A 13,049-nucleotide genomic window follows, 5' to 3' on the forward strand; every position below is an offset into this window, starting at 1 on the left:
TACCTCCCCCGCCCTAATTTCTGGGACAGGACTCAGGGGGATGAGCCTTCCTAGCACTGAGGGATTATTACCAGGAGGCAACTGCCAATGCATTTGGAAAAATACCTTGATCAAAAGGAGGAAATATTAAATGCAAATGAGCTTTTATGGCTAAGAGATCTCAAAGTGAGTTTTGAGGTCATTCCAGAGGCTATGCTTATGCACATCTCAGCAGGATCTCATTCATGGTCACAGTAAACAGTGCCTCAAACACTGGAGTTTCTGAAGGCTCTAGAGACATCTAAACATTATAGACAGGGCAGATAATCTCAGGAATTCAGCACTCTGTCAGTGGGTCTTACTTTGGAATACATGTTCCCAATGTAAAGGGTTAGACTCATTTATAATTTCCCTACACATGGCTATTCTGCCTCTTTTATTTGAACCTATAATTAGCACTATACTCATTAAATACATGTTCCAGAGACTTAAATCTTTGGTTTGTTCATATGCCTTTTGAGCCCTGAATCTCAGCAGAATTGGAACACCTACTCTTCAGTTCATTGGACTTGCCCAGGACTACTAACAAAAGGAAGATGATGGAAAACACCTATCCCAAAATATAGAAAGTATCCACAATTGCAAGGAAGACAGTTCCATCCATTTGGCCCTCTCAATCAGAATCAGAGTGGGCATCACATCCTAAAATCCTCAAGAGTGATGAATGAACAAACGAAAGAGGGCAATGCAACTATGGGTGGATGTAGACTTATTATTACACTAAAAATGGAAGAATTTGTAACATTCATATAAAAACAGTAACAACCAGAGGTTCTGAGGAGAGGGAGAGGGAAGCATAGGTGTCAAATGGGGCACTTTTGGTACTTTGGAATTGTCCTGCATGACATTGCAATGACAGGTAAAGGCCATTATACATGTTGTCCTAACCTGTAAAATTGTGCTGTGGAAAGTTTAAAGTATATTGAAAACTATAAGCCATGGTTAGTAGCAATGCTTCAATATGTTTTCATCAATTGTAACAAGTGTATCACAATAATAAAAGATGTTGTTAATGAGGGACGTGAGAGGGGGGAGAGGGTGGGGTATGTGGGAGCCCCTTATATTTTTACATAACATTTGTGTAATCTAAAACTTCCTTAAGAATAAAAATTAAAAGAATACTTTATAAATTATGTAGCAATTAGTTTATTCAGCATGGTTAAACACCAGTATTTATGCTCCAATTTGGCTGAAAGTTCCTTTTGTTCAAAATCTTTCCCAATCATCTGGATGTCATGGTTTACGCACACAAAGAGAGAAAATACGCACATGGCACGTTGGGCTTAAAGAGGCCGTCCTACCCAGCCTCTGTGCATTGTAGCTTAAAGCAGCATCCAGAAAACCCTGATGAAAATGAATCATGGTCAAATAAATATTAGCACATTTGAAAACCAATTTGTGCTCCTAGTAGTAATTTAATTTGCAGTTTAGCAAGAGTTACTAAAATTAACTTAAGCTAAAGTCCTTTTCTGAGACTGTGAGGTGACAAGCACGGTATATTATTATAATTGTTTCTGAGCCTGCTCACATTCATCACACAGTACCTTGTAAGACTCCCCAGGGGTACTGGCAGCCTCTGAACATGCTTTTTCCTACTTTTACTTCATCCATACTCCCGACCACCGCAAAGGGTAAAAGTCTCTGGAAAGAAACAATGACATCAATGCATTCCTTAGTACCAATACGGCTTACTATGTTATTCTTATTACTGTTATGGAAATAGGAAATAGGAATATCATACGAAATGTACTAAAAAAGACATCTGCTCTGCCTCACAGATGACTAGGCAGCGATTATGAGCTAACTGATTTCTACAGTCATTAATATCAGGCCATACACACACATGAAAATTACCTACTGAACAGAGCTTAAAGCAAGGCATCCTGCTATGGGGAATATAAAGAGGAGAAATTTTTAGTAGATATATCATTACTCTTCTGTTATCTTTCTCCTCAAAAACAAAGGTAATGTTTAAGGAATATGAAACAAACAAACAAAAAGAAATAAAAAAACGTATGGGAGCCCCACGTACACCCCACCCGCTCCTGCAGCATCCACAACCTCTTTCACCGCTGTGGCACGGTCGTTATTTGCTGAATGCATTTTGGAGCGCTGCTGCACCACATGGATTGTGGTTTGCACTCTCCTCGGGTACTTTCGGTGGGTTGTGGTGGCATGTATTGGTGTCCCGCGTCTGTCCCTGCGGTATCCTTTGGGGCACCTCTGGGTCCCGGGGGTGCCCCCACGTCGCGTCTCCTCTTCCCTTTCCTGCCCGCGGTGGCTGCCGTGGCCACTCTCTCAGGATCGATGCTGCGGTTTCTTCCGTTACTGGTCACGGTGGTTCCATGGCGGAGTACCAGTAAGGGGAGCCACATTTTATTCCTATTTTTTCCTTATGTCCTACTAAGTCTGGTTTCTGAAACTATCTCTAGATATTATAATACAAATGTTTGGATCAGTCTTCTTTTATTCAACAAATATTTAATGATCCTGTAGTATGTATATGCGCTATAATAGACTAGGATTAGAAAGACAAACAAGGAAAGTCCCTGCCTGATTTTTCTCCAAGCACACGTATGTAGTATAGCAGAGTGGTTTTGGAATCAGACAGGCTTGAGGTTGGGTCCCAGCTGTGTGACCCTGTGCAAAGTATTTAACCAACTTGTGCCTCATTTCCCTAACCCATAAAGTGAAGAAAGTAAGAGTACCTAACTCATTTAATACATATTTGCTGAACACCTGCTATAAAAAGAAAGGAATGATGTGTACTCTAGAACAGAGTGAAAACTGTACCATATAACTCCCAGTGAAATCTAAATGCAATTTAGAGCATTAAGAGTCAGGTGGAGTCTGGAGAATGAGGAGCAACCCAAGCTGGATGTGGGAAGATGATGAGCAAAGCAGGGAGGCAGACCTTAGGTAAGCAGAAGGCTTTGAATAGGATACAGAAGCAGAAATAGGCAAGATCTGCCATGGTCTGCCTGAAGTTAAACAGGTTCATCTACCTGAATAGGAGGGTTGATATAAAGGAAATGTCTAAGGTTAAAATTAGTAAACATTGCATTAAATATTTATATTTAGTAATTAACAGCAAAATATAAAAAGAATTATATACCATGTCCAAGTGGGGTTTGTTCCAGGAATGCAAGGTTGCTTTAGTATCAAAAGTTCATTAATGTAATATATTATACAAAAAGAATAAGAAGAAACAAACAAAATCACATAACCATCTCTATCAATGCAGAAAAAGCATTTGACAAAATCTGAAATGCTTTCATGATAAAAAACACTCAACAAACTAGGAATAGAAGGGAACTTCCTCAACCTGATTAAAGACATGTCCAGAAAAAATCTACAGCTAATATCAGAGTTAATGGTGAAAAGACAGAATGCTTTTCCTCCTAAAATTAAAAACAATAACAAGTATATTCACTTTCAGTATTTCTGTTTAACATTGCACTTGATGTTCTAGCCAGGGCAAGTAGGTGAGGGAAAGAAAAGAAGTCAAATTAACTCCATTCACAGATGACATGGTGTTTTTCATAGGAAACTCTAAGGAATTCATGAAAAATTATTAGAACTAATGAATGAATTCAGCATGGTTGTAGGATACAAGATCAATACACACAGACACACACACAGTTGTATTTCTATACATTTACAACGAACAATCCAAAAGTAATATTAAGAAAGCAATTCTACTTACAATAGCATAAAAATAATAAAATACTTAGAAATCAATTTGACAGAAGTGCAAAATTGATATTCTGAAAACTACGTAAAATTGTCAAAAGGAATTTTCAGAGATCTTAATAATTGGGAAACATTCCCTCTCCATGAATCAGAGACTTAATATGTTTTAAGATGGCAATACTCCCCAAACTAATCTACACATTCAACAGAATCCCTATTAGACTGTCAACAGACTTCTTTGTAGAAACTGACAAGCTGATTCTAAAATTCATATGGAATTGCAAAAGATCCAGGATGGCTGAAACAATCTTGAAAAAGAAGGAAAAGGTGAAGGACTTGTACTTTCTGATTTCAAAACCAACTACAAAGCAACTGTAATCAGACTGGTATGGTATAGGTACAAAGACAGACATCCATATCATTGGACTAGAATTGAGAATCTAGAACAATAGATCAAAACCATTCAATGGTGGAAAGAATAGTCTTTTGAACAAATGGTGCTCAGACAACGGGAGAGCCCCATGCAAAAGAATGATATTGGATCTTTAGCACACATGATATACAAAAATTAACTCAAAATATACCAAAAACCTAAACATAAGAACTAAAATGATAAAACTTAGAAGAAAATCAGAATGAATTTTCATGATTTTGGATTTGAAAACGGATTCTTAGGTATGACATCAAAACACAACAACAAATCAGATAAATTGGACTTTATAAAAATGTAAAAGTTTTGTGTTTCAAAGGATGCTGTATTAATCTGCCAAAGGGGAGCTGATGCAAAATACCAGAAATTGTTAGGTTTTCAAAAGGGTATTTATTTGGATTAGGGGCTTACAGATACCAGGCCATAAAGCATAAGTTACTTCATTCACCACAGTCTATTTTCACATGTTGGAGCAAGATGGCTGCCAATGACTGTGAGGGTTCAGTTGTCCTGGGTTCCTTCCTTCCAGGGTCTTGTTTATCTCTAGGATCAAGGTTCCTTTCTTCCCAGGGCTTGCATCTTCCTGGACTTCCTTGTCTTTCTTCCTGAGGCTGGCTTGTCTTTCCTCTGTGAGCTTATTTCCTGGGGCTACAGTTTAAGGCTTCAGCATCAAATTCCAACATCAAAACTCCGGCATCAAAAACCATTCCAACTCTGTCCTTTGCCATGTCTTTTATCATGAGTCCCCACACATCGAGGGGTGGAGACCCAACACCCTAATGATGTGGCCCAATCAAACCCTAATCATAACTTAATCATGCCCAGGTACAGACCAGATTACAAACATAATCCAATATCTGTTTTTGTAATTCATACCCATATCAAACTGTTACAGACATGATTAAGAAAGTGAAAAAGACAATCTACAGAATGAGAGAAAAGATTTTCAAAACATACCTGATATATATGAGATATATATGTATATATCACATAGTATATAAATAACTCTTACAACTCAGAAATAAAAAGCCAAAAATTCAATGAAAAAGACATAGGGAAAGGATCTCAATAGATCCTTCTCCAAGAAAGATATAAAAATAGCAAATTGACACATGGAAACATGCTCAAAATCATTATTTTGTTATGAAAATGCAAATCCCAACCAAAATGAGATATCATTTTATGCACACTAGGATGACTAGAATCAAAATGTCACATAATGACAAGTGTTGACAAGGATATGAAGAAATCAGAACTCTCATAATGATGCAGGTGTTTTGTAAAACTGTCTCAGGTCTTCAAACAATTAAACCCAGAGTTACCATATGACCCAGATATGCCACTTGTAGGCATATACCCAAGAGAAATGAAAACATGTCCACAAAAAACATGCACATGAATGTTTATCACAGCATTATTCATAACAGTCAAAAGAGAGAAACAACTGAAATGTCTATGAACTGATGATTGCATCAGCAATATTTGGCATCTCCATACATGGAATATTATTTGGCCAGTAAAGAATGAAGTATTTTTACATGTGACCATATGAATAAACCTTGAAAATACAGTAAGTGAAAGAAATCTGTCACAAAAAATATGCATTACATGTGGTTGTTTGAAGCTGTATGTATCTCACAAAAATGTGTGAAACTTCATCCATTCCCATGAGTATGAACCTTCAAACGCAGAGTGAAATTCAGACAGAAAGAGAGAAAAAAATGGAAGTAAGAAGCTGAGAGTCAACAGAACCCAGAAGAGAATTCAGAAGCCAGGAGAGGCCGCCATGTGTCGTGCAATGTGACAGAGGAGGCAAGGACCCAGGCTGGCTGGCAGCCAGCCCCAGAATGCTGGTCTTCAGGAAGAAAGCATCACCTTGATGACAACTTGATTGGGACTTTCTGGGCCTCAAATCTGTGAGCCATTAAATTCCCATTGTTTATGTCTTCTCTTTGAAAGGAATTTACTTTAGCAGTCTAGAAAACTAATACCTAATATGATTTCATTCATCTTAAATGTAAAGAACAGGAAAATCTATAGAGAGACAGATTAGTCATTGCCTAGGACTGATGGGAGTGCAGAGGGCTAGAAAGGTGGAATAGCTAAAAGCTATGGGGTTTCTTTTTGAGATGATGAAAATGTAAAATTAATTGTGATGATGGTTGCTCATATATGAGAATATACTAAAAACCATTGAACTGTACACTTTAAATGGATTCATTTGGTGAATGAACTCTATCTGAAAAAAGCCATTAAAAAGGAATTGATTCTCAGTGAAATTTTTGTCAATATTAGGAAAATAAAACGTTTCCCATTCTAGACTTTGAAAAAAAATTACCTTGTTTTTGGTGACACTATGTTACTAATATTGTTATTTATAAACTATATTTTCATTTCCACATGTAAAATATAACTAATATTCAACAGTTAGAACCTTACATTCATTGATGCATTCGTTTGAACAGTAGTTTCACCACCTATTGAGAACTGGTATATTTCGATGACATTGCTGCCCAATTCTCTCATTATCTTACTCTGAAACATCTATAAATCATTTTTAAATATTATATCTGATTTTGCAATCATTGGTATAATGTTGACCTATTAAGAAGGAAGTCAAACAAAATCTCATTTTAGAGAGAATTTGTTGTCCATCCTTTAGTTTTTACAGTCAAAGCCTTATCATCTCTGACAATTAATTTTATAATTAGATAATCACTGGCTGCCATTTTTAGAAATACCTTCCTTCAAAATTGCTTTCCAAAATATCAATGCTTTTTTTGTATGTCAAAAACCACAGATTTATTAGAACTTCTTATGCATATGCATTTTAGATTCTGTAAGAAGTACAAAGGAGAGTTATATAACACAAAATATAATACAATAATGCTGGCATTTATAATTACTCAGATGGTTACCTTTACCAGAGGCCTTTATTTCTTATGCAATTTCTAATTACTGTCTAATTTCCTTTCCTTTCAGTCAGAAAAACTCCCTTTAGGATTGCTTGTGTGGCATGACTCATGGTGATGAACTCCCTCAGCTTTTGTTTATCTGGGAATGTCTTAATATCTACCTCAAGTTTGAAAAACAGTCTCTCTGAACATAAAATTCCTGTTGGAGCTGCCCTGGATGGTGCTTCAGGGGCAATCACCGGACATTATAAATCCTCACAGGGCCCACTGGATGGAATGGGGGAGAGTGTGGGCCATGGTGTGAGCCGTTGACCATGGGGTGCGGGGGGGCAAGATGTACTTGCCAAATGCAATGGCTGTGTCATGATGATGGGAGGGAGTGTTGCTGGGGAGGAGAGAGGTGGGGTGGGGGTGGTAGGGTTCAATGGGACCTCATATATATATATTTTTAATGTAATATTATTACAAAGTCAATTAAAAAAAAATTCCTGTTAGGCAATTGTTTCCTTTCAGCACTTTAAATATTTCATCCCTCTGCCTTCAGTCCTCCATGCTTTTTGGTGAGAAACTGGCCCTTGATCTTATTAGGACTCCCTTGTACATAACTCAGTTTTCTCTAGGACTTTTCAGGACTCTTGTTCTTAACATTCAACAGTTTGACTATCGTGTGTCTGGATCTATTTCCTACTTTATCCTGTTTGGGGTGTATTGAACTTCTTGAATTTGTATAATCATATTGTTCACAAAATGTATGAAGTTTTCTGCCATTATTTCTTTGAATATTCTTTCTGCCCTTTTCTCTCTTTCTTCTCCTTTTGGGATCCCCGTAATGCATATATTGGCGTGTCTGACAGTATCCCAAAGGTCTCTTAGGCTCTGTTCTGTTTTTTCAATTCTTTCATCTTTCTGTTTCTCACTCTCGATCATTTCAACTGTCTTGTCTTTGATATCACTCACTGTTTTTGAGATCTCTTCTTCCAGCTCTGATCTCCTCTTAAAACCCTCCAGGGAAATTTTCGTTTCAGTTATTATGATCTTCAACTCCAGTAGTTCTGATTGGTTCCTTTGAAAATCTTTTATCTCTTTACTGATATTCTCATATTGTTCATTGTTTTCTAGATATCCTTTAGTTATTTTTTATACTATCTCTTTGAACATACTTAGAATCATTTAAAAAAAATCTTTGCCTACTATGTCCAACATCTTGTCCTCTTCATTGATGGTTTTGTTTTTTTGTCTCATTCCTTCAGATAGGCCTTAATTTCCCGTTTCTTTTTCTTGTAATCTTTTGTAACACATTATTAACTCTGGGCTATAGTATCTGAGCTGTCTGAGCCTTTAATTTGTCTCCAATTCTTGATAAGGACATATTTCCTTGAGTGCCTGGAGTAAGACCAGGTAAATCTGGACAGTGGTTCTTATTTTCTCTGCCTCTGGGTACAGCTTCTCCACCAGTTCCAAAGAGTACCAGATGGTTTTGCTTTACCTCAAAAATGATTTTCTTACTTTATATCTGTGCTTCGGACTATGTTCCATAGCAATAAAAACTGCTACAAGTGGGGATAGTGAGAATCCAAAGGGCGGCTAAAATTTCGAGCAGATTGAATGAGTCTTTTGATACTCAGTTGAGTTATATCTAACAAGCTTGTTCAATCTACAGCTGTGGGGTCTTTTGCAGCCATGGCAGCACCACAGCCTTTGACTATGGCTCCACAGTTCCCTCCAACAGCCGGCTCCCCCTAGTCTGCGGCAGAAACCATGCTGTCCCCATCAGCGCTCTTTGAAAATTTTTTATCAGAATTTAGGTTTGGAGATGTCAGTTTTTTTCTTCTTCTTCTCAAGCTCTCTTACACTTGCAACATATCATAAGTAAATAAAATGTCAGCAGTAGGGTGAGGTATTCTAACTCATTAACAATTTCATTTCTTATTAAACTGTGTGCCAGAAAGTCAAAATGAGAGCTCTTTTCTCAAACCTGTAGAACAATGAAATTTGTCCTTCTACCTGTCATTCATGCATGTCCCCTTGTTCCAATAAATCCATCTTAGTCAATGCCCCATTTTCATAAACCTAGGTGTACTTGTAAGTGGATTTGCTTTTTTTCACAGAGACTCCCTAAAAGAAAAAAAAGTACTGGTTGGGGGCAAAATACACCAAATGTAAGATAAGGAATATAATTGGTAGTAATATTTTGATGATGCTCTTGTATAGTTTGTAACAAATGTTTCATACCAGTGCAAAGAGTTGGTGGAGGGGTGATGTATGAGACCCCTGTGTGATGTTAGGTATGTTTATTTTGTAAGTTCACAATTTTTACTATACACTTTTTGTTTATGTGTGTTCATGTATGAATGATATACTTCAATTGAAAAAAAAGCCAAAAAAATTAAAAGGTGAAAAAAAAATATATAGTCTGTTTCTTGGTACCATACTTTAAAGGCTGAATTTGTGTGTTTTTGTGGGTATCTATTTTTTTTGCATGCGTGTGCATAGCACCTTTCAAAGAAATATGTAGATAATTCCTTTTTACACATGAACATATTATATATTTGAGGTTGAAATTTATTCATACCTTTTTTACTAGTTCTACAGTCTGATCACTCGTGTCCTCATGCATCTACATCTTAAAAATTAAACTTTGTAGAGAATAACAGTCTGCAAATTCCAAAATATATTTTATTTCTGTTGAAAGGCAATATCTTACCAATCATAGGATACTCTGTCAAGTTCTGTAATATATAAAGAATATCAATAAATCAGTTTTGGATAGATTGATTTTATTTTAGGTTTCTGAAAGTACATTGAAAAGTCCATGGGCAAGTCCAGGGCCTCAATATTATAAATATAGATGTTCATAATTTTGTTTGATGGTAATAGATAATTTAAGAGCTTTCACAACCAGAGCACAAAACTGCTCCGGTAAATTCAAGCCTAAGTTAAGTGTCTTTGGTTGTATTGGTGAGAAAGGTGGGAAAAGATACCTTCAGTAATTGTAAATCATTAACACAAAAGAGAAAGGTAATTTCTGTGACAGTAATGCCTCAGAAGTTCAGATTTGAGGAACAAAAGGCAGCTAATGCAAGAACTGATCAATTTGGAGGAGAAGGCAGGAGAAACACTCTGCGAGGCAGACTCTTGCTCTCACCTCTTAGTAATGATCTTGTGATGGGGATTTCCGATTTCTTAATGGCTTAAATGCCCCCAAAATTTAAAATAAAACTCTGCATCCTTGACTATTGAATGTAAACCAATTAAGAAATAAACCCAAGAAGTAGCCCCTCTGTGGGATTATTCCAGCATCATTTGAAGTTTGTAATTCTTTGAAAAAAATTGTTTTGGAATAAAATTACAATTAGGTTTGTGCTTTAAATTGTTCAAACATCTAGCCTATTAATAGCAGTCCCTTGTAGAAACTCCATGCTTCTTGTTCAAAAGAACGGTCATTTACATGGTATTTTGGATTTGCCTACCTCTTCATCAACATGTTCAAATAGTGAGGCTGAATTTTTAACATTTTATGTACTTGCTTAATCACAGATCTGTCTGTCCATCCATCCGCCCATCCACCCACCCATCACCCATCAACCTGCCTCTGCTCCTTCCCTCCTTCCCTCCCTCTCTCTCTCCCTCACTTTCCCTCTTATTTTTGGTGCAGTTCAAACTAAATTTCAGACATCAGTACACTTCCCCCTAATACTATGACAATCCTTAAATAGAGCTCAATACTGTTTACAGATTGCCTGTTCTTTTTAAATACAATTATAATGAGAACACAAGGCTTTTAAATCAAGACTTGAAAAATGTTGAAATAATTCAATTCAGTACATGATATTTTTGAGGGGTTGGAAAAATTTACTAGATGTGGAGAGTTCATGATGAACTGCCAGGTCATCATATATCACACACTGCTTCCCTTTTGTGACCCTGCAGTAGTTATGATGATTCACTTGTTCCCTCTCATGGCGATTTCACTTTGTTAATGAGCATAATGTCATCTATCCATTTCCTCTTGATGAGCCATTTACAAGAATGAAACACACATACCTCAAGTGCACATGTACTAGTGTTTGCCAAATACACATGCCAGTGGAATGCAAAACTCTTTGAAGTCATAGCACACTATCATCATCTCAGAAGGTGCCACTATGCCCCTTCCCAGATAATCTTAGCTTCACTGCAGGTAAATTTTGCCTGTTAAAAATTTTATATAAAAGGAACAATGTCATATGTATTTTATGTCTTGCTTCTTCTGCTTAGAATGGTGTTTTTGAGATTAAGTCATCAAGGTGTATGGTTCACTAAATGATTCCTATCCATTGCTAAGTCATATTCTCTTGAATGAATATCTTCATCTAAAGACCTGTTTTCAAAGAAACAGTTGGAATTAAGGTATCTAGCTTTAACGACAATAGAGTTAAATCCAGAGCAATTTATGTAGAGCAGTTATCAAGAGTAGTCTGAACTGACTCCACGGAAATCTTTGTCTTCATTCACATAAGAGTGTAATAGAATCAAAATCAAGAATCTTGGGGAAATTGCACGTTATTAGTATTCTCTTAATATCAGCATATTGGTTCTATTTACTGCCTTAAAAGTTGATTACTTCTAAATCAAGTCATCACTCCATTGTTTTTAAAATTGGTTTTATGCATGGTAAAAATCAACTTACCCACAAAAACATCTTTCAGGCAGATCCCACTACAGTGTTAGACACAGGATCAGGTAGGGCCCATAGTAAACTAGAAGCAATTTCCTACTAAACGACTCCCAAATTTGCCATATATAACAACACTGAGACGATACAAAAAAATCCTGAAGCTGACAACTTCAAGTTTTTCTTGAGTAGCTCCTTCCATTGGACAGTTTTAAAGGGCATGGTTATTCCTTAGAGTTCGGTTTAAACTACCTATTGATGATTCATCGTATTTGCTATATTCCATATTTCTTTAAGACGTCTCACTAGTTCAACTATTATAATTTCAGCTACTTGATATTCTGCCTTACATTTTCCTATCTGGACCTGAATTTTATGGATTTTCTGTCAACACTGCTCACTCATTAGGAATTATTTCAATTGCTATTTTATTCTGGAAAGTTATTCTACCTGTAAGCACAGTAAATTAACTTGTAGGCAAGTTGCGAGTTATAAAAAAGCGGCACTTTTATAGTCATGGTTCTTTTATTTTCTTTTAGATTAATAATGTACATACAAATTAATGCTTAAAATTGAAGCCCACCTTGTAAAATAATAGTCTTAGGAAAGAACCCAAGAAATAAGAGAACTGTATAATCTCAATGAGAAAACGTCAATGTTCAAATTCTTTATATCAAAAAGTAAATATTATGTATCAGTCACTTTCATACAGTTTTAGAATTGTGAATTCTTACAACCATCCTGAAAACCAGTTTCATAATATGTATCTGAGACCCTAAAAATTTCCTATCTTTATATTCACTACAAGTCCACTTATAGAAATCTAGCTTAAAGAACTAGTCAGACATGCATTCTAAGACTTTGACCATGGATATTTAATGGGATAGTCTTTGTTAGACTGCAAACATGGCAACAACCTTAATGTAGGGGACTTGTGTATCACATGTATCTATTCTTTTTTTCTCTTTTTAAAAATCGTTACATTAAAAAAATATAAGAGGTCCCCATATACCCCCCACCTCACCTATTCTTGTAGTCACCTAAAAGGATCTGTTTTTGACCAATGGGAAAAATAAGAAATCACTTCACAAAGCAAACATTCATAGTATTTATTTAAAAAAAAAAACAACAGCAGGATAATACCTGAACGTGATACTAGGACACAGTTAGTTGACATTCATAAGTCACCCTTAAGGACTGAAATGACTTCAGACTCCAGGTAAAAGTGGTGTCTTCTGATCATGTTCCTTCTCATTCTCTCATCTTTCTTGCACATTCAACCAAATGAGGGGACTTTGGACTTGTGTAAAATTTAGGT

At 36.3% G+C, this 13,049-nt stretch overlaps 1 pseudogene; it reads right to left on the reverse strand.

Moving 5' to 3' along the window:
• LOC111760601 (uncharacterized) overlaps positions 1–9,694 on the reverse strand; it is a 48,458-nt pseudogene extending 38,764 nt beyond the window's left edge.
• Positions 9,695–13,049: the final 3,355 nt, after the last annotated feature.

This window comes from Dasypus novemcinctus, chromosome 23 (assembly GCF_030445035.2).
Source record: "Dasypus novemcinctus isolate mDasNov1 chromosome 23, mDasNov1.1.hap2, whole genome shotgun sequence".
Classification (NCBI taxonomy): domain Eukaryota; kingdom Metazoa; phylum Chordata; class Mammalia; order Cingulata; family Dasypodidae; genus Dasypus; species Dasypus novemcinctus.